Source organism: Triturus cristatus, chromosome 5_2 (genome assembly GCF_964204655.1).
Source record: "Triturus cristatus chromosome 5_2, aTriCri1.1, whole genome shotgun sequence".
Lineage (NCBI taxonomy): Eukaryota > Metazoa > Chordata > Amphibia > Caudata > Salamandridae > Triturus > Triturus cristatus.
This window is the reverse complement of record NC_140588.1, coordinates 235,328,470-235,348,977: the sequence shown is the minus strand read 5'-3', so window position 1 is coordinate 235,348,977 and position 20,508 is coordinate 235,328,470.

The window sequence follows — 20,508 nt, the reverse complement described above, 5'->3', positions numbered from 1 at the left end:
GCCACAGGGCGTTTTTGCACACGTTAACTCAGGCCCCGTCCCCTCCCTTCACCACTGTGTAAACACGCCCTGTGTCTGTTTTTAGTTGGGAGATTAAGTTCATTTGAATCCTGAGGGTCCCTAGGGTCCAACTAGCCCACTAGGTACCTCCAGTAAGTGCCACAGAGCTGCGTTGCAGAGAGGTGTAAAAAGTGGCACAGCCTGGACCACCTCTCTGCAATGCAGCTCAGTGGCGCTTACTGGAAGCACTTGGTGGGCTAGTTAGCCCCCAGGGGCCCTCAGTATTGAAGGGAAATTATATCCCCAATTTAAAACGTGCCATAGTGCGTGTTTGCACACGTCACCTCAGGCCCGACCCCTCCCTTCACCACTGTGTAAACGCGCCCTGTGGCTGTACTAAGTTGAGAGATTAAGTCCCCTTGAATCCTAAGGGTCCCTAGGGTCAAACTAGACCACTAGGTACCTCCAGTAAGCGCCACAGAGCTGCGTTGCAGAGAGGTGTAAAAAGGGGCTTGGCCTCAGAACACCTGTCTGCAGCGCAGCTCCCTGGCGCATACTGGAGATGCCTGTTGGGCTAGTTGGCCCTCAGGGACCCTCAGTATTGAAGAGGGATTAATTCCCCAACTTACAACTCGCCAGGGGGCGCGTTTGCAGAGTGCTGCAAGGAGGGGGAGTGGCCTCCGGCACGATGCCAGTCTTTTATTTATTTTAATTTTTTAAGAAAGGGGGCTGTGTGGTTCCCCTTCTTATTCTAATTTATTGGCCCTGATGACCCCATCCCCCAGGGCCTGTCTCATAATTATATTTTTTTGACCCCAATCCCCAGGGCCGGCCACTGTTTCTTATTATTTTTAAAAAATATATATTTATAGACACACCTAGGACATGCTGGACAAACCGTACGTACCTATCACCATGACGATTTGAGTGATATTCATTAAAAGGCGACTATGCATACAATGAATCCACGTGGAATGTATTTACGTCACTAGTGAAGCTCTGACATGTCTGATGCCCTACCGTGCCTAATCCCGGTAGACACCCTTGTCGTTTATTTATACAAACATGGGTAGCTATTGACGGGCACATTTAATACACATGCACACCAAGCCATTCAAAGGGGATTCGACCAAAACTATGTAAGAAACCCCCCTCACGGTTAATAAAACACACATCCACTGCCGGATGTGTAATACTTTTTATTTTACTCTCTGGAAAGGGGACGAACATCACTTGAGAGTCACAGCACGCTCCTGGCAGAGCCCAAAGCTGTGTTACACCCACCATTGACTGCCGAGTGCCACACACCTCTGTGTTGTATTCCACCAGCTAGTGCATATGCTATGACACTCTCTAGCCCATGTGCACTGTAACACCACCCCGTGAATATGTCATGCCACACTTGTCTTCGCACGGGTTATATTGCCCCATCTAACGTGCCTTCCTCGATGCCTATGTTATAACGCACAGTGCTATGCCATACATATTACAATCTGGGATCCATATGTTTGTCACAGTGCATATGCAACGTTACACTCCCCAGCACATATTTTATATTACAACTTTAGAGACTAGTTAGGTTACACAACACTGCCCTGTGCATATTACACTCCAAGGCGCACATCGCATAGCACGCGCTAGTGCCTGTGCTATCTTGCGCTCTCCAATGAATCTGTCTTTGCGCACAATGTATTGCATATTATATTTCACGCCCGGTTCATCTTATATCACACTTTTTGGTGCATAGTTTATACCATACACTATATCTAGTTTTCATTTTCAATCGTGCTCTCAGGACTATGTTCTATATAACACTGTGTTCACCTACCCTTTTCACGGGCATTACATTTTGCGATAGGGGGTGGAGGGTGAATAAAAGTGAGATTATGCTGCATACTTGTTCATATTTTAAGTAGTTCGCACAGACACACGTTTTAAAAACAATAAAGTTCCTAATACCCGCCTTCTCTGAACAGTTAGCTTGCTGCCCCATCCCCCTCCTCCCTATCCTCTGTTGTGTGAATCCATGGACTAGCCTCCTCCCTCCTGCCATGCATGGTCTGATGTGCTGCCACTGCCCTCAATTTAGTATGATGTACTAGTCCCCTCCTCCTGCCCTACATTGCCCAATTCTATGCCCCATCATTGACCTCCTGCTTAAACTCTGTACTTAGCTTGCTGCCCCTATTCTCCTTCCCCCTGCCCTCCGATGTCTTTGTACATGCCCCTGCTCCATCCTTTTTGCCCACCATGTTCTATGGACCTGCCACTCCTATCTACTCTGAGTGTTCTGTTGAGTTGCCACTCCCCTCCCACCTGCCTAGCATTGTCAGATGACTGTAACCTGTCCCTGCCACCGCCACCGTGCCTGTCCACATGCCATGCCCCTATCCTCTTCCTCCTGTCCTATATGGTCCATTGTAATGCCACACCCTTCTGCCCTCCCTGGTCTATTGTGCTGCAACTGCTCCTCCTGCCTGCCCCGTGCGGTCTGTTGTGAGGCCCCTTCCCCTGAACTTTCTTGTCTGTGCACAGGTCCTGACCCTCCCTTCTATCCTCCATCGTCCTTTGTGCATGCCCCTGCACCCTCCTTCTTGCTCATCATAGCCATTGTGCTGCCACTAACCCTCCCACTTGCCATGCATGGTCTTCTGTGCTGCCATGGCCCCTCCCACCTTCCCTGTGTGGTCAGTTAGCTGCCCCTGACCCCCTCCCACCTTCCCTCCATGGTCTGTGTGTATGCAATCACAGTCTCACTGTTGCTCTTCATGGTGTGTCTTGCTTCTAGTGCCCATCCTGACTGACCTCCATGGCTATCTTGCTGCTCCTGCCCTGCCCCCTTGGCCCCAGCCCTCTGTTTACATGTGCAGACCCCTACTCCCTCCCTCCTGGCTTGTCTGTTCCATTGTAATGCCCCTGATCCGTCCCTCCTGCCCTTTATGGTCTGTTATGCTGCAGCTTCCTCTCCTGTCTGTCCATTATGGTCAGCTAGCTACCATTGCCTCTTGCCCCTCTGTTCTCTGTTGTCCATGTGCATGGTCCTGTACCCTCCCTCTTGCTTTCTATGGATTGTTGTGCTGCACTCCCGTCCCGCATGCCCTGTGTGGTGTATTGTGCTGCTGCAAACCCTGATGCCTGTCCTGCAGGGTCAGTTTGGTGCACCTCTCCATGTCCCTCCTGTCCTCTGTTATCCAAGTCCATGTCCCTACCCCATTTCCTTCCATGATCCAATGTACCATACTTGCGAACATTTTGAACTTGGTAAGAGGGAGATTTTGAAAAAAAACTGGGGTGTTGATTTTCCCCTTTGAGTAACTTTGAAAAAGAGGAGATTGTAGACAGGAGACAGATCAAAAAAAGCCCATTTGAGCTTAAAAACATTGGACGTTTCCTGGCTGAATCGGGTCTGTTGGCATGTATGGTTGTACTACCATTGCCTCTTCCTTCTGCCCACAATGGTCTATTACATTGCCACAGCCTCTCTTGCAAGTCCTGTATTGTTGGTTTGTTGCCCCTGTCCCCCTTTCCACTGCCCTCCATAGTCTGTTGTGCTGCCACGGCCCTTCCTGCCTGCTCATTGTGGTTAAAGTGTTGCCTTTGCACCCTCCTACCTGCCTTCAATTTTCAGAGTCCGTGCCCCTGGCCTCTGCCTCTCAACAGTATCCTAATGAACAACTAGATTGCTAACATTCTATATTTATTACAAAAGTGTGGAACGCCTGACGTCATCTTGATGTAATCAAAACTGTAATACCTAGAGCATTTCCTTTAGAAATTACATATATGAGAGGGTCTTATTGGCATTAAAATTATGGTTAGTGCTCTAAAAGACTAAAATAAGGACATATTTTCTGAGTTTTCAAATAGCGACAAAGCACTTTTAAATTATTTGTTGTCTTTATGTTTTTTTATCAAGTTGACCACTTGATTAAATGTTACACTTAGGGGAGAGGATGTGGTGTTACTTCCAGAACTGCAGACTTTGCAACTGGGGAACCAGGTTGGAGTTTCTGCTTCAGCTCGACATTCTGTGATTCAGGTCAAATCACTTAGTCTCCCCATGTCTACAACCAAAATGAATTGTTCTTGTGTGATGTAACCAATGCTCATGTAAAGCATATAAATATATATATTACCTACTGGCGGTCGCCAGTAGGTAGTTATAGTTAGGACCGTGTTTCCATAGGAAATCCGCAACATTCTATTTGGAATAACTTTGGCGCCGGTTAACGAATCCTCTCGAAATTCAAAATAGGTGGGGCGCTCCGCTCCGCTCCTTCCCTGAAAGTCTCGGGGGGATTCGTCAAGCGGGGGCTGAGAAAAAGGGGGGGTCCCAAACGCGTTTTCCCCATGCATTTTTCCATAGGACCTTTAGTCCGAGCTACAGCCCGAACGGCTGAACAGAATTACTTGTAATTTGGCAGAGAGGTAGTCCGCAGGTCAAGGATGTGCCTTTTGTAGGTCTGGTGTCAATCTGTTCAGTAGTTCCTGAGAAAATCAAAAGTTAAATCATATATATATGTGGGCAAGGAAGAGAGTTACAGACCCCCTAACATTTGAAAGGGGGTCAAAGAAGGACACAAAAGTACGAAAAATACATTTATTAATTTTTAAAAAAAATTGCGGCGTGGGCGTACGGTAAGCTTACCGTACGCGTACGGCAGAAAAAAAAAATAAAAAAAGAAATAAAATTCAGATTTTTTTTTTTTTTTTTTTTTTTTTTTAAAAACCTTTATTTCTTCAAGAGTCTGGACACAGCTATTCAGCCGACAACCCGGAGGTTCGGCAGCTTCGATAGGAGAGCACAAAGAATCGTCCACAGTACATTGAAGGAGCAGTGAGAAGGTTCCATTTTTAATAATTACAAACACACAACAAACCCCAGCAAGGCAACAACACTGAATGCCCACGGTGGTAGCCCCTCAGGGGGAGCCGGACCCCAATTGTCTAACAGTCACAGTACTATGATAAGAGGAAAAAGGGGGAAAAGCAGAGGCCCAAGAAGTCAATTAACCATCACATCTGCATACTGAGCTGGAAAGAAGGTCAAGAAGAAAGCTGTTCCTCGGGGGGATCCAGATCAGGGGCAAGACATATTCCCCCCTTGTATTGATTCCACCGCCCCCAGATGGCATGCCACTTCCGAGGGCGGCCTCTGGCGCAATATACTGTCTTCTCCCTGAGCATACTCCAGTCCATATTTTCTTTCCACGCAGTTAACGTGGGGGGCCCCCCGGAACCCCACAAGCGCGCGATGTCCCTCTTAGCAACCATGTTACCCAGGGTCACCCACTGGGTCTGTGCCTCATCATGGTCAGTGGGCCCCCAAACATTCAGGAGACAACACCGCGCTTCCGGCTGCATAGCAATGCCCGTCACCTCCCCCATCACCGCATGAACTCGCCTCCAAAATTCCGTGATGACACCACATTCCCAAATGATATGTAGGAAAGTACCCACCATACCGCATCCCCTCCTACATAGGCCTTCCTCAGAGAATCCCATATGAACCAGTCGCGGCCCCGTCACATACACTCGATGCAGGATCTTGAGCTGCACCAGCCTCAGACGCGACGGGATCGCAACCTCCTTAGGAGAGGAAACAGCCGACTGCCAGTCCTCATCATCCAACTCGAGTCCGTCCCCTGTCCACTGGGCCCGCAGCCCCAGTAGCATATCAGCCCGAATATTTATCAGTTTCTTGTAGATGAGCGAGATCGTGCTCTCCGGCATATGGCCATCAAGGATCCGGTCCTCCAAAGGAGAGGACTCAGGCACCTTCTCACCCTCCACGAGGACTGACCGCAGGGCATGACGCACCTGAACATATCGGAAAAACTTAGACGCCCCCAACTCATACTCCTTCTGCAACTCTTCAAAGGACTTCACCCTACCCTTAATCAGCATATCTCCAACCCTGGAGATGCCGATCAAGTCCCATTTATCAAACTCTTTCGTATGCCAAAGCCTACCCAACCTTTCAGATTCAAACAACGGGGCAGCTAGGGTGAGCCTATCCTTCCAGCCCAGAGAGTCAGTCGCCATCTTCCATACACGCACCGCCACCCCAGTGGGCCCCGTGAGGGATGAGTCGAGGGACCGCGAGTACAACGCCCTAAGATAGTTCCCACCGCGCAACAACCATCTGTCCATGGCATAACCAGGGCTGAGAGCCGGGCCATAGAAACCGTGGTTAATCGCGGACAACTGGGTGGCCCAGTAATAGCGTCGGATGTCTGGAAGCGCGATACCCCCGTCATACCATGGAAGCGTCAATTTAGCAATCGCTATCCGCGGCCGCCCATCCCACAACAACGTCCGTTGGAGGCTTTCGACCTCCCGAAAGTACTTGGCCGGCACCCAATCTAGAGTATTTTGCAATGCGTAGAGGAAATGAGGAAGGGACATCATTTTGAACAAGGCAGCGCGCCCGACGAGGGAGAGCGGCAGCCTCCGCCAGCCCTCAACATCCCGCCGCAGGCGCGCCAGGGGGGGGAGCAGGTTTCTCTCATACCGCAAAGCGGGGTCCATGGAGATAAAGATCCCCAGATACACGAAGCCCTGCTGAGCAATCTGGATCGAACAAGTTCGCGGGACCGGCAGAACCTCACCACTCAGGACGTATAAATACGATTTACTCCAGTTGATGACGAGACCCGAATTCCTACCGAAGGACGTAAGAACGTCACAGACCACTATGAGTGAGTTCTTGGGCGAGGCAAGATACAACAAGATGTCATCAGCATATAGCGAAATGCGGTCCTCGTGTTCGGACGACCACCGAAGGCCACGTATATCCGGGTGCCAGTGTATCCACGCCGCCAGAGGTTCAAGAGCGAGGGCGAACAACAGAGGCGACAGGGGGCAGCCCTGCCGAGTCCCCCTCCCAAGCCGGAACGGAGTCGATGCCCGGCCATTTACCACCACACTCGCAAGGGGTCTCTCATACAGCAACCTCACCCAGCTCACAAAACCAGGGCCAAAGCCGAACTTGGCTAGCACAGCCCACAAATACTCCCATTCCACCGTATCGAAGGCCATCGTGGCATCAAGAGACGCCACAATAGCCGGTTCTCGCAGCGTGCCAGCCCTGGCGATCACCCCATGAAGGCGCCAAAGGTTCAACGCGGTGTTGCGATGCGGAATAAAACCGGATTGATCAGGGTGAATCAAGTCTCCAAGTACCCTGACCAATCTGCCCGCCAGGATTTTAGCCAGGATCTTCGGCTCGGCGTTGAGGAGTGATATGGGCCTATATGAGGCACACTTATCTCGGGGTTTACCATCTTTATGTATCACAACAATTGTCGCCAGCCTCTGGTCCAACGGGAGGGTCCCACTCCCCCGCGCCTCCACGAACATGGCGCGCAGGTGAGGGGCTACCCTATCCGGGAACAGTTTATACAGGTCAATCGGCAAGCCATTTGGGCCCGAGGCCTTGCCCGAGTTCAACGCGCGAATAGCTCCCGCCACCTCATCGACCGTTAAGTCTCCATCAAGATCATCTCTATCTACATCAGAAAGACAGGGCAGAGCGATATCCCGCAAGAGATCACGCGAGTCCTCAGGCGGCCTATCCGACACTGAGGCATAAACCTTACGGAAATAGTCCGAGAAACATTGGACAATCCCCTCAGGTTCCACAATCACCTCTCCCCCCTCTCCCGTCAGCTCCGGCACTACTCTATTAACCCGTTCTTTTTTATCCAGCCAAGCTAGGAGCTTCCCGGCCTTGTCACCAACATCATACAGGCGGCCCTGCTGTTCCCTACTGAGGGTCTTAGCGGCATTTGTCACAAGGTCCTTATACTCGGCTTGCTTCAAGCTCAGCTCATGCAGTGAGGCCGCTGTTACCTCCTCCTCTAACGCTCCCTCCAAAGCCACGATCTCCTCCTCCGCCTGCATAACCTCGCCATCTCTCCGCCGCTTGGCCGCCACTACAAGAGAGAGGGCCTCCCCTCGCAGCACAGTCTTAAATGCTTCCCAGAGCGACACTGCCGAGTCCACGGACCCCAGATTATCCTTGAAAAAATTATCAACTGTCTTCACCAGTGCGCTGCGCATCTTGGAATCTCGAAAGTACCAGGGGTTAATAGGAGCCACCCTTCCCCCTCCCTCTCGGCCGACATCCAGCCTGACCCACACTGACGAATGGTCCGATATACCACGTGCCATGTGCCTGGCCTCAGACACCAAAGGGGCGTGCACAGCCAAAGTGAGCAGATAGTCAATCCTAGAAAGGCTACCATGCGCCCCGGAGTGGAAGGTGTATTGACGCTGTGCGGGGTGTCGGAGCCTCCAGCAGTCTATCAGACCGAGTGTGTCTAGGAAGTCTGGAAGCCACTTCTGAGCCCCCACTGTGTCTGTGGGCGGGTACCTATCCAGCAGCCCAGAGCCGACAGCATTGAAGTCCCCCCCTACCACTAACATACCCCCCGGGAGATCCAGCAAGGCCCTACCCAGATCTACAAACGTGGAGGCCTGCAGGGCTGGAGGGACATAAACCGAAACTAAAACCAAAGTTCTACCTTCCCACCTCCCCGCCACCGCCACAAACCTCCCCCTATCGTCCACAACGGTGGAGTCCACCTCAAATGGTAGCGAGGCCCTGACAAGGATGCCCACACCCCTAGACCCGGAGGAAAATCCCGAATGAGCTATGAATTTATAACCCTTCCGATTAAGAGCATAGCACGTGTTACCTATAAGGTGTGTCTCCTGCAGTAGGGCAACATCTGGCATTGACCGTTTCAAGTGTTGCAAAACTATCCCGCGCTTAATGCGATCCCCCAAACCATTAACATTCCAGCTAATAACACTTAAACCTCTACCCCCCATCCCCAAACACAAAGAGGCCCACCCCCCCCCCGAAGAGCCACCATGGGACAATACCGAAGATGATCACTACGCCTTGCAGAAACAGACCCCCCAACAACAACCCCAAAATCCCAACCATCCCCCCCACCCTGCACCCCTGCTGCAGCTTACAAAGCCCCCCCAACTTGCAGTGTGCCTGTCGCCCTACAAAACCAAAAATCTACAAAAAGCACCCTAAGGGAGGAAAGAGCTCCCCTCGTCCTCCCACAACCCTCCGCATGTACTGCACTCTAATCAAGTCATCAAGTAAAGTCAAATCGAGTCAGACCGGCTCCGAAAGATCAGCCTTGCCCATCCCGGCCACTGTCCCCATCCGCGGCAGTGTCCTCTCCCGTCCGCCGCCGGGGCAAAGCGTCCAGCCATTCATCAGCCATGACAGGAGACTCAAAGAAGAATGTCCGATCTTCGTACACCACACGTAGTCTGGCAGGGAAGAGCATGGCATACTTCAGATCCCTCTCCCGAAGTCGCCTCTTCACCCCCAGAAAGCCCTGTCTCTGCCTCTGCACCTGCTGGGTGAAGTCCGGATAGAAATTCACCGACGCGTTCTGGAAGGGGACCGGGCCCGTCACCCTCGATGCTTGCAGGATAGCGTCCCGATCTCGAAAATGAAAGAGCCGGGCGACAATCGGCCTCGGTGGGGCTCCCACCTTGGGCCTCCCACCCGGCACTCTATGGGCCCTTTCAACCGCAAAGAACTTCCCAAGACCCTTAGGCTGCAGATGGTTAAGCACCAAGTCCTCGACGAGCAGGTCAACCGAAGCCTCATCCGAGGACTCCGGGACCCCGATAACGCGCACGTTGTTGCGCCTGGCCCGGCTCTCAAAGTCCTCCAGCCGGCGGGCGGCGAGATCACTCTCGGTCCTCAGCTTACGAACCTCGGTCTGCAGTTCCGTGACATCATCGGCGAGGCCCGTGGTCTTGAGGTCCAGGGTTTTAACCCATTCATTCGTTTTGCCCAATTCCGCACGGATTAGGTTAACATCCACCAAGATGGCATCCACCTTATGCGCCAGGGCATCAAACTGTCTCCCAATCGAAGTCTGCATCCCTTCGAGCGCGCCCATGACATCCTGCAGCGAGAGCTCCGGGGCCAAGGGCGAGGCCTCCTTCTGGGTATCCGGCGACTGGCTCGACCCACTCGGTGACCCCTTCTGCAGAGCATAGCGGTCCATATTATTGACTTGAGTATAGGCTCCCCGCCTGGTAGACTTAGGCTTCAGCCGATCCACCTCTGCTTTGCCCGACATGGTTGGCACCAAGCAGGTCGGTTCAGATAAGACGGCCCTCTCTCAACGAGAGGAATCAGGAGTAATCAGTTCTGCAATAGGCCGCCAGAGTAGCATGTAGAGCGTCCAAAGGATAATAAAGCCACCAAGAGCTCTCCAGGGGCAGGGCAGACAAAGGGAGAGAAAGCGAAAGTGAAAGGAAGGGGACCTCCATCCGACAGTTCACACCTCGCCTGGCCGTTGTTGTTCAACTAGAAGTCGGGCATCCTGCCAACTCTAGCCCCTGGCATCCCTCGGAGATAGGCCGCAATCTTCCGCCATGCATAACTCCGGTTCCCGGTGTGCGATCCGACCGCGGGTAGCATCAATCGCCTCCCTGACAGGTCATCTACACGATGCCATGCATACAGACAGGATTAGAGACAGGATAGTCGACGGAGGGCGCGAGGGTCTCGGGAGCTCAGAGCTCACGCGGCCATCTTGGTCAAGCGCTAGGCTCCTCCCCTAAAATTCAGATTTAAGTGTTTAGATATTAGGGGGCTCTAAAAAGAGCCGTTGTGTTTAAGAAGTGATTTTTTAGTGAAAGAGCCGTTGTGTTTCTGAAGTGATTTTTTAGTGGTACCTACAAGTAAGTACCGATGCAGAGTCTAAGGTTCAAGAGGAAGACTCTGTTCCCTTCATCAGTGAAGTGTACACCATCTCCTCTATAAATGTCTTGCATGTTGTAACGCAAGTTGTTGTGGTAAATGGACCCCATACCATAGTCTCGGAGGAAAGCAGAAACAGATTTGTTGATGTGCTTTCTTGCTTTGTCAATCTGTGGACAAAATTGATTGGACCAGTTCCATTTTTGCCTTTGGCATATGTTAGAATACGCAAAGGCAGTTTTAGGGAAAAGTGAAAACAGTTGTGCAAAGGTCTCCTTCATAAGCATTTCCAGACCTACCCCAGTCAAAGTGCCTAGGTCATTGCCACCACAGTGCTCTATTATGAGGTCAGGGTGTTGGATTTGCATGAAGGATTTCACCAATGGCATCAATTGGTGCCACTTTAACCCTCTCTGACCAATCCATTTAATGTCTACATTTGGCAAAGCAAGGTCTCTCACCATACCTGTTTTCTCTGCATACTTTTCACTCCAGAAGACATAGCTGTGCCCTACAATCCACACTGTGAACATCTTCCAAGGAGATCTGGATGCACTCAGGAGATGTATTTCAGTAGAATGGGAAAATGAAATGAAAGACAGTTGGAAAATGGAGGCATACATATTTTTTTTAATAAAAAGAACTCATTGGCTGTTTCAAACCATTCTACAGTCAAAACTAGGCTGCATGTTTACATTTTTAGAAGCATGTTTTGTATTGGTTCAGAAAATTGTGTTCCCACAGAAGATTACATTGGATTTACTGTAAGGTTTGACAGGTCAAGCAGTCTTGCTCTTAGCAATAGAAACATTGTTTGATGAACTTCTGACCTCTCTGCTCACACCAGTGTTCCATGAGCTGTTGCTATGCTAGGAGGTAGAAGTCATGTTGGGGGAAGGGTGCCTTTGGAAAAGGGTTGACATTTTCAACCAATAGAAATGTGTGTTTCCATTTGAAAAAATGTGGGAAGCAGTGTTATTTGAAGTTAACATGTATATGTGTGGAAAAAGAGAGGGAAACATTGCCATTATCTGGTTCTGCTGAGAGGAGAGAGGTGTACAGAACAGAGATCCTGGCTCTGATAATCTGCTGTTTGAGTGCCACATTTCTTTCACAACTAACTAATTTTAAAGGTGAGTTATAAGTTTGAGAGGGGATGTATGTGGTAAATTTAGAAATGAATAATAGAATTGGGATTCCTTTTTTTGAAGTTGTGTTTTTCATTTTGTGTTTTGGGAGAAATTTAAATGTAAGGAACATGTAAAATATTATGAACTATGTTTTCACCATAAATTAAGGTGTACTGGTATGAATGAGTAATACTGTTTTCTGCATAGAATCAGAAGATGACTGTGTGCAAAGAGGAATTGTTGACAGAGATTTATTTGGTGTTACTCTGGTAATTGTAGATTTGCATTACTAGGAAAGGGGCATCTTTTTTACTGTAGAAGTAGACTCTTAGCACACACCCAGCTGCATATCCTGTAGAATCAAGCTTAGTATTTACAACTGAGTTGTGTTTGAGGTTGCTGAGAGTAATGCTAATAAATTAAACATCACTAAGGCTGGTTGCATATGCTGGAGTGTAGTCATTCACCCAGGTTACACATGTTCCTGGTCTCAAAAAGCTGTTTGGACATGTGCTGTTTTCAGATTCAGAAAAGTGGATTGAAAATGTGTCAGACTGTAAAAGTACTTATCACTTGCCAAAAAAAGAGTAGTAAGTGTGCTTTCAAATTGGCAAAGAAATTTAGTTTTCTGCCTAATATCAAACCATGACTCTGTGTGCAAAGAGGAATTGTTGACAGAGATTTATTGCGTATTACTCTGGTAATTTTAGATTTGCATTAGTAGGAAAGGGGCAGCTATTTTTCTGCAGAAGCAGACTCTTAGCACACACCCAGCTGTTTATCCTGTAGAATCATGCATAGTATTCACAACCGAGTGGTGTTTGAGGTTGCAGTGAGTGATGCAAATACATTCAACATCACTAAGGCTGGTTGCCTTTGCTGGAGTGTAGTCATTCACCCAGGTTACACATGTTCCTAGTCTCAAAAAGCTGTTTGGACATGTGCTGTTTTCAGATTCTGAAAAGTGGATTGAAAAAGTGTCAGACTGTAAAAGTACTTATCACTTGCCAAAAAAAGAGTAGTAAGTGTGCTTTCAAATTGGCAAAGAAATTTCGTTTTCTGCCTAATATCAAACCATGACTCTGTGTGCAAAGAGGAATTGTTGACAGAGATTTATTGCGTATTACTCTGGTAATTTTAGATTTGCATTAGTAGGAAAGGGGCAGCTATTTTTCAGCAGAAGCAGACTCTTAGCACACACCCAGCTGTTTATCCTGTAGAATCATGCATAGTATTCACAACCGAGTGGTGTTTGAGGTTGCAGTGAGTAATGCAAATACAGTCAACATCACTAAGGCTGGTTGCCTTTGCTGGAGTGTAGTCATTCACCCAGGTTACACATGTTCCTGGTCTCAAAAAGCTGTTTGGACATGTGCTGTTTTCAGATTCTGAAAAGTGGATTGAAAAAGTGTCAGACTGTAAAAGTACTTTTCACTTGCCAAAAAAAGAGTAGTAAGTGTGCTTTCAAATTGGCAAAGAAATTTCGTTTTCTGCCTAATATCAAACCATGACTCTGTGTGCAAAGAGGAATTGTTGACAGAGATTTATTGCGTATTACTCTGGTAATTTTAGATTTGCATTAGTAGGAAAGGTGCAGCTATTTTTCAGCAGAAGCAGACTCTTAGCACACACCCAGCTGTTTATCCTGTAGAATCATGCATAGTATTCACAACCGAGTGGTGTTTGAGGTTGCAGTGAGTAATGCAAATACATTCAACATCACTAAGGCTGGTTGCCTTTGCTGGAGTGTAGTCATTCACCCAGGTTACACATGTTCCTGGTCTCAAAAAGCTGTTTGGACATGTGCTGTTTTCAGATTCTGAAAAGTGGATTGAAAAAGTGTCAGACTGTAAAAGTACTTATCACTTGCCAAAAAAAGAGTAGTAAGTGTGCTTTCAAATTGGCAAAGAAATTTCGTTTTCTGCCTAATATCAAACCATGACTCTGTGTGCAAACAGGAATTGTTGACAGAGATTTATTGCGTATTACTCTGGTAATTTTAGATTTGCATTAGTAGGAAAGGGGCAGCTATTTTTCTGCAGAAGCAGACTCTTAGCACACACCCAGCTGTTTATCCTGTAGAATCATGCATAGTATTCACAACCGAGTGGTGTTTGAGGTTGCAGTGAGTAATGCAAATACAGTCAACATCACTAAGGCTGGTTGCCTTTGCTGGAGTGTAGTCATTCACCCAGGTTACACATGTTCCTGGTCTCAAAAAGCTGTTTGGACATGTGCTGTTTTCAGATTCTGAAAAGTGGATTGAAAAAGTGTCAGACTGTAAAAGTACTTATCACTTGCCAAAAAAAGAGTAGTAAGTGTGCTTTCAAATTGGCAAAGAAATTTCGTTTTCTGCCTAATATCAAACCATGACTCTGTGTGCAAACAGGAATTGTTGACAGAGATTTATTGCGTATTACTCTGGTAATTTTAGATTTGCATTAGTAGGAAAGGGGCAGCTATTTTTCTGCAGAAGCAGACTCTTAGCACACACCCAGCTGTTTATCCTGTAGAATCATGCATAGTATTCACAACCGAGTGGTGTTTGAGGGTGCAGTGAGTAATGCAAATACATTCAACATCACTAAGGCTGGTTGCCTTTGCTGGAGTGTAGTCATTCACCCAGGTTACACATGTTCCTGGCCTCAAAAAGCTGTTTGGACATGTGCTGTTTTCAGATTCTGAAAAGTGGATTGAAAAAGTGTCAGACTGTAAAAGTACTTATCACTTGCCAAAAAAAGAGTAGTAAGTGTGCTTTCAAATTGGCAAAGAAATTTCGTTTTCTGCCTAATATCAAACCATGACTCTGTGTGCAAACAGGAATTGTTGACAGAGATTTATTGCGTACTACTCTGGTAATTTTAGATTTGCATTAGTAGGAAAGGGGCAGCTATTTTTCTGCAGAAGCAGACTCTTAGCACACACCCAGCTGTTTATCCTGTAGAATCATGCATAGTATTCACAACCGAGTGGTGTTTGAGGGTGCAGTGAGTAATGCAAATACATTCAACATCACTAAGGCTGGTTGCCTTTGCTGGAGTGTAGTCATTCACCCAGGTTACACATGTTCCTGGTCTCAAAAAGCTGTTTGGACATGTGCTGTTTTCAGATTCTGAAAAGTGGATTGAAAAAGTGTCAGACTGTAAAAGTACTTATCACTTGCCAAAAAAAGAGTAGTAAGTGTGCTTTCAAATTGGCAAAGAAATTTTGTTTTCTGCCTAATATCAAACCATGACTCTGTGTGCAAACAGGAATTGTTGACAGAGATTTATTGCGTATTACTCTGGTAATTTTAGATTTGCATTAGTAGGAAAGGGGCAGCTATTTTTCTGCAGAAGCAGACTCTTAGCACACACCCAGCTGTTTATCCTGTAGAATCATGCATAGTATTCACAACCGAGTGGTGTTTGAGGTTGCAGTGAGTAATGCAAATACATTCAACATCACTAAGGCTGGTTGCCTTTGCTGGAGTGTAGTCATTCACCCAGGTTACAAATGTTCCTGGTCTCAAAAAGCTGTTTGGACATGTGCTGTTTTCAGATTCTGAAAAGTGGATTGAAAAAGTGTCAGACTGTAAAAGTACTTATCACTTGCCAAAAAAAGAGTAGTAAGTGTGCTTTCAAATTGGCAAAGAAATTTCGTTTTCTGCCTAATATCAAACCATGACTCTGTGTGCAAACAGGAATTGTTGACAGAGATTTATTGCGTATTACTCTGGTAATTTTAGATTTGCATTAGTAGGAAAGGGGCAGCTATTTTTCTGCAGAAGCAGACTCTTAGCACACACCCAGCTGTTTATCCTGTAGAATCATGCATAGTATTCACAACCGAGTGGTGTTTGAGGGTGCAGTGAGTAATGCAAATACATTCAACATCACTAAGGCTGGTTGCCTTTGCTGGAGTGTAGTCATTCACCCAGGTTACACATGTTCCTGGTCTCAAAAAGCTGTTTGGACATGTGCTGTTTTCAGATTCTGAAAAGTGGATTGAAAAAGTGTCAGACTGTAAAAGTACTTATCACTTGCCAAAAAAAGAGTAGTAAGTGTGCTTTCAAATTGGCAAAGAAATTTCGTTTTCTGCCTAATATCAAACCATGACTCTGTGTGCAAACAGGAATTGTTGACAGAGATTTATTGCGTATTACTCTGGTAATTTTAGATTTGCATTAGTAGGAAAGGGGCAGCTATTTTTCTGCAGAAGTAGACTCTTAGCACACACCCAGCTGTTTATCCTGTAGAATCATGCATAGTATTCACAACCGAGTGGTGTTTGAGGTTGCAGTGAGTAATGCAAATACATTCAACATCACTAAGGCTGGTTGCCTTTGCTGGAGTGTAGTCATTCACCCAGGTTACACATGTTCCTGGTCTCAAAAAGCTGTTTGGACATGTGCTGTTTTCAGATTCTGAAAAGTGGATTGAAAAACTGTCAGACTGTAAAAGTACTTATCACTTGCCAAAAAAAGAGTAGTAAGTGTGCTTTCAAATTGGCAAAGAAATTTTGTTTTCTGCCTAATATCAAACCATGACTCTGTGTGCAAACAGGAATTGTTGACAGAGATTTATTGCGTATTACTCTGGTAATTTTAGATTTGCATTAGTAGGAAAGGGGCAGCTATTTTTCTGCAGAAGCAGACTCTTAGCACACACCCAGCTGTTTATCCTGTAGAATCATGCATAGTATTCACAACGGAGTGGTGTTTGAGGTTGCAGTGAGTAATGCAAATACATTCAACATCACTAAGGCTGGTTGCCTTTGCTGGAGTGTAGTCATTCACCCAGGTTACAAATGTTCCTGGTCTCAAAAAGCTGTTTGGACATGTGCTGTTTTCAGATTCTGAAAAGTGGATTGAAAAAGTGTCAGACTGTAAAAGTACTTATCACTTGCCAAAAAAAGAGTAGTAAGTGTGCTTTCAAATTGGCAAAGAAATTTCGTTTTCTGCCTAATATCAAACCATGACTCTGTGTGCAAACAGGAATTGTTGACAGAGATTTATTGCGTATTACTCTGGTAATTTTAGATTTGCATTAGTAGGAAAGGGGCAGCTATTTTTCTGCAGAAGCAGACTCTTAGCACACACCCAGCTGTTTATCCTGTAGAATCATGCATAGTATTCACAACCGAGTGGTGTTTGAGGTTGCAGTGAGTAATGCAAATACATTCAACATCACTAAGGCTGGTTGCCTTTGCTGGAGTGTAGTCATTCACCCAGGTTACAAATGTTCCTGGTCTCAAAAAGCTGTTTGGACATGTGCTGTTTTCAGATTCTGAAAAGTGGATTGAAAAAGTGTCAGACTGTAAAAGTACTTATCACTTGCCAAAAAAAGAGTAGTAAGTGTGCTTTCAAATTGGCAAAGAAATTTCGTTTTCTGCCTAATATCAAACCATGACTCTGTGTGCAAACAGGAATTGTTGACAGAGATTTATTGCGTATTACTCTGGTAATTTTAGATTTGCATTAGTAGGAAAGGGGCAGCTATTTTTCTGCAGAAGCAGACTCTTAGCACACACCCAGCTGTTTATCCTGTAGAATCATGCATAGTATTCACAACCGAGTGGTGTTTGAGGGTGCAGTGAGTAATGCAAATACATTCAACATCACTAAGGCTGGTTGCCTTTGCTGGAGTGTAGTCATTCACCCAGGTTACACATGTTCCTGGTCTCAAAAAGCTGTTTGGACATGTGCTGTTTTCAGATTCTGAAAAGTGGATTGAAAAAGTGTCAGACTGTAAAAGTACTTATCACTTGCCAAAAAAAGAGTAGTAAGTGTGCTTTCAAATTGGCAAAGAAATTTCGTTTTCTGCCTAATATCAAACCATGACTCTGTGTGCAAACAGGAATTGTTGACAGAGATTTATTGCGTATTACTCTGGTAATTTTAGATTTGCATTAGTAGGAAAGGGGCAGCTATTTTTCTGCAGAAGCAGACTCTTAGCACACACCCAGCTGTTTATCCTGTAGAATCATGCATAGTATTCACAACCGAGTGGTGTTTGAGGTTGCAGTGAGTAATGCAAATACATTCAACATCACTAAGGCTGGTTGCCTTTGCTGGAGTGTAGTCATTCACCCAGGTTACACATGTTCCTGGTCTCAAAAAGCTGTTTGGACATGTGCTGTTTTCAGATTCTGAAAAGTGGATTGAAAAAGTGTCAGACTGTAAAAGTACTTATCACTTGCCAAAAAAAGAGTAGTAAGTGTGCTTTCAAATTGGCAAAGAAATTTCTTTTTCTGCATTAAATCACACCATGAGTCTGTGTGCACACAGGAATTGTTTTTAGATATTTAATTCGTGATGGTTTTATTGTGATATTCACTTGTAGGAAAGGGGTACATAGTATTTTAAGATTTGAAAAGATCATAAAAAATATAGTAATATATTTAAATAAAATAAAGGAATTTTTTTTTAGTTTCTTTCAGGTATTGCTGAAGAGCAGTGAACAAAATTTAAGATGCCTACAAAATCCAGAGTAAGGAAAAACCAGAAAAAAATCTATATTTGAAGACAACTGGAGGACCCAAGTTAGTTGGAGATGCTCATGTTGGGAAAAAGAGAAAGTCTTCTGGTAAGCAGACAAAAGAATTTTTAAAACATATCTTCAAAAAAAGGAAAAATGTACAAAATGTCTGTACTGGAAATACTGTTTTAAATAGAAAACTACAGGAAAAAATTGAGCATTTAGTTAATGCAAATGTACCTTCAGAAACAATAAAGATTAACTTAAAAAGAAAAACAGCGTTTAAAGAGATTCATGGAAAAATGTTTCAGAGAAGAGTTATGTCCAATTTGATAAAGGATGTGAAGAAATATAAGAAAAAAGCGAAATTTTATAAGAGAAAAAAAGAAATTGAAGCCATTGTAGCAAAGGCTTTAGAATTAAAAAGGAAACTATTCATTTTAATTTTGAACAGGATGCGTACATTAGATAAAGACTAGTGAAAAGAACAAACTTTTGTAAAGTGTTTTTAGGAGAATGGATGCATAGTTCAAGTAGTGAACCTTTTTTTAATGAAGAGAGTTATCTTCAAAGTAATAGTTTGCTGCATGCAGTTGACACCAGAGGTCGTGCTTATGAAGTGAAAAATGGTTGTATAATGGAGAAGGAGAAAATGGTTCCAAGAGATGAGGAACAAGTGATGGCGGATGAGGTTATGGGGAGACGTCCTAAAGCCCCAGTGTATACTTGGAATTGTAGTAGTATTTGCACTGTGCGTCAGAAATCTATTGATAAATTTCGAGAGTTTCTAAGAGAATATAGTAAAAAAAGTGTTAAACAGAAGATTAAGGTGCTTCAAAGTCTAGATCCATGCAGAGTGAGAGAGAATACTGGTTTGCAAGGACACTCTCTGGCTTGTCTATCTAGGAAAGTGTGTCAAAGTGTTTTTCACCATTTTAGGATGCTGGCAGTTCATCATACTGAAATGAGAAAGTTTGTGAGACGATTGTATTTTGCTAAAAGTCCAGCAATAAAGTTAGATGAATTGAATAGGGCTCTGTTCCGTGGATCGGTATTAGATGTAGAGAAGGTTACTGATGAAATTCAGTTTAGTTACTTTGGTCCAGAACAAGAGAGTGTAGGTAATGACACAGTTATCGAGGAAGATGTGGAAGAGAATGTAGAACCCTCTGTAAGTAAGAAATTTGATGATCAAATGACAAAATTTGCAATCATCTCTAATGAAAGACCAAATATTACTTGTATTTGTTGCTGTAGGACTCATTATAAAAATCAAACCAGGAATGTTGATCTCTACAGAAAAAATGAAGAAGAAGATAATTATAAGTGGAAGGATTTTGCAACATATATATTTCTGGAAAATTGTTTTGATTTGGGTGAAGATCAGCGTATTTGTAAATACTGTTATAACAAGTTAGAAGAAAATAAAATGCCAGCAAGAGCTGTACATAATAATTTAGAATTGCATGATATTCCTGCTGAACTTTCTGATTTAAATACGTATGAGTCTATACTCATTCAATGTGTCCATCCGTTCCAGACTATAGTACATATGGAGCCAAAAACCGGTAAATTACCTCCTTCAGATTTACAGAGAGGTTTAAAAGGTAGAGTTGTCTATTTGCCATTGGATTTGAAAAAAAATATGGAAACTATTGATGCAGATACTTTGGAAACTGAACCATTAGTTATAATGGTTAATGGTGTACCTACAAAGAACAAGAAAATTTGGCAGGAGCTGGTGGATGTACGGAAAGTACAAAGAGCAAATTTTTATTTGAAAAAGAATAATACATGGTATGAATCAATTTATATGGATGAAGATGAAGAAGATTTAAGTGGAGCCACAGAAACACCAACTGGGCAAATTGAAAAGGTGGACAAGTCAAAAGAAGAAGAAATTTATGAACATTTCAGCATACATCCTCTTCATTCAAAAGAAGTTATGGCAGATAGTATTGATCTGTTTCAGATGAAAAAAGCCAAAGGAACTCCCGTGAGTGTATGGGAGGAGAGCTTGGAAGCTCGTTGTTTTCCCCAGCTGTTTCCTAAAGGAGAAGGTGGACGATATGATGAACGTCCAGTCCAGATTCCTGCTTCTGAGTATCGGACTACAAGATTATATGCACAAGATCCAAGATTTCGACAAAGTATTCCTTATTTGTTC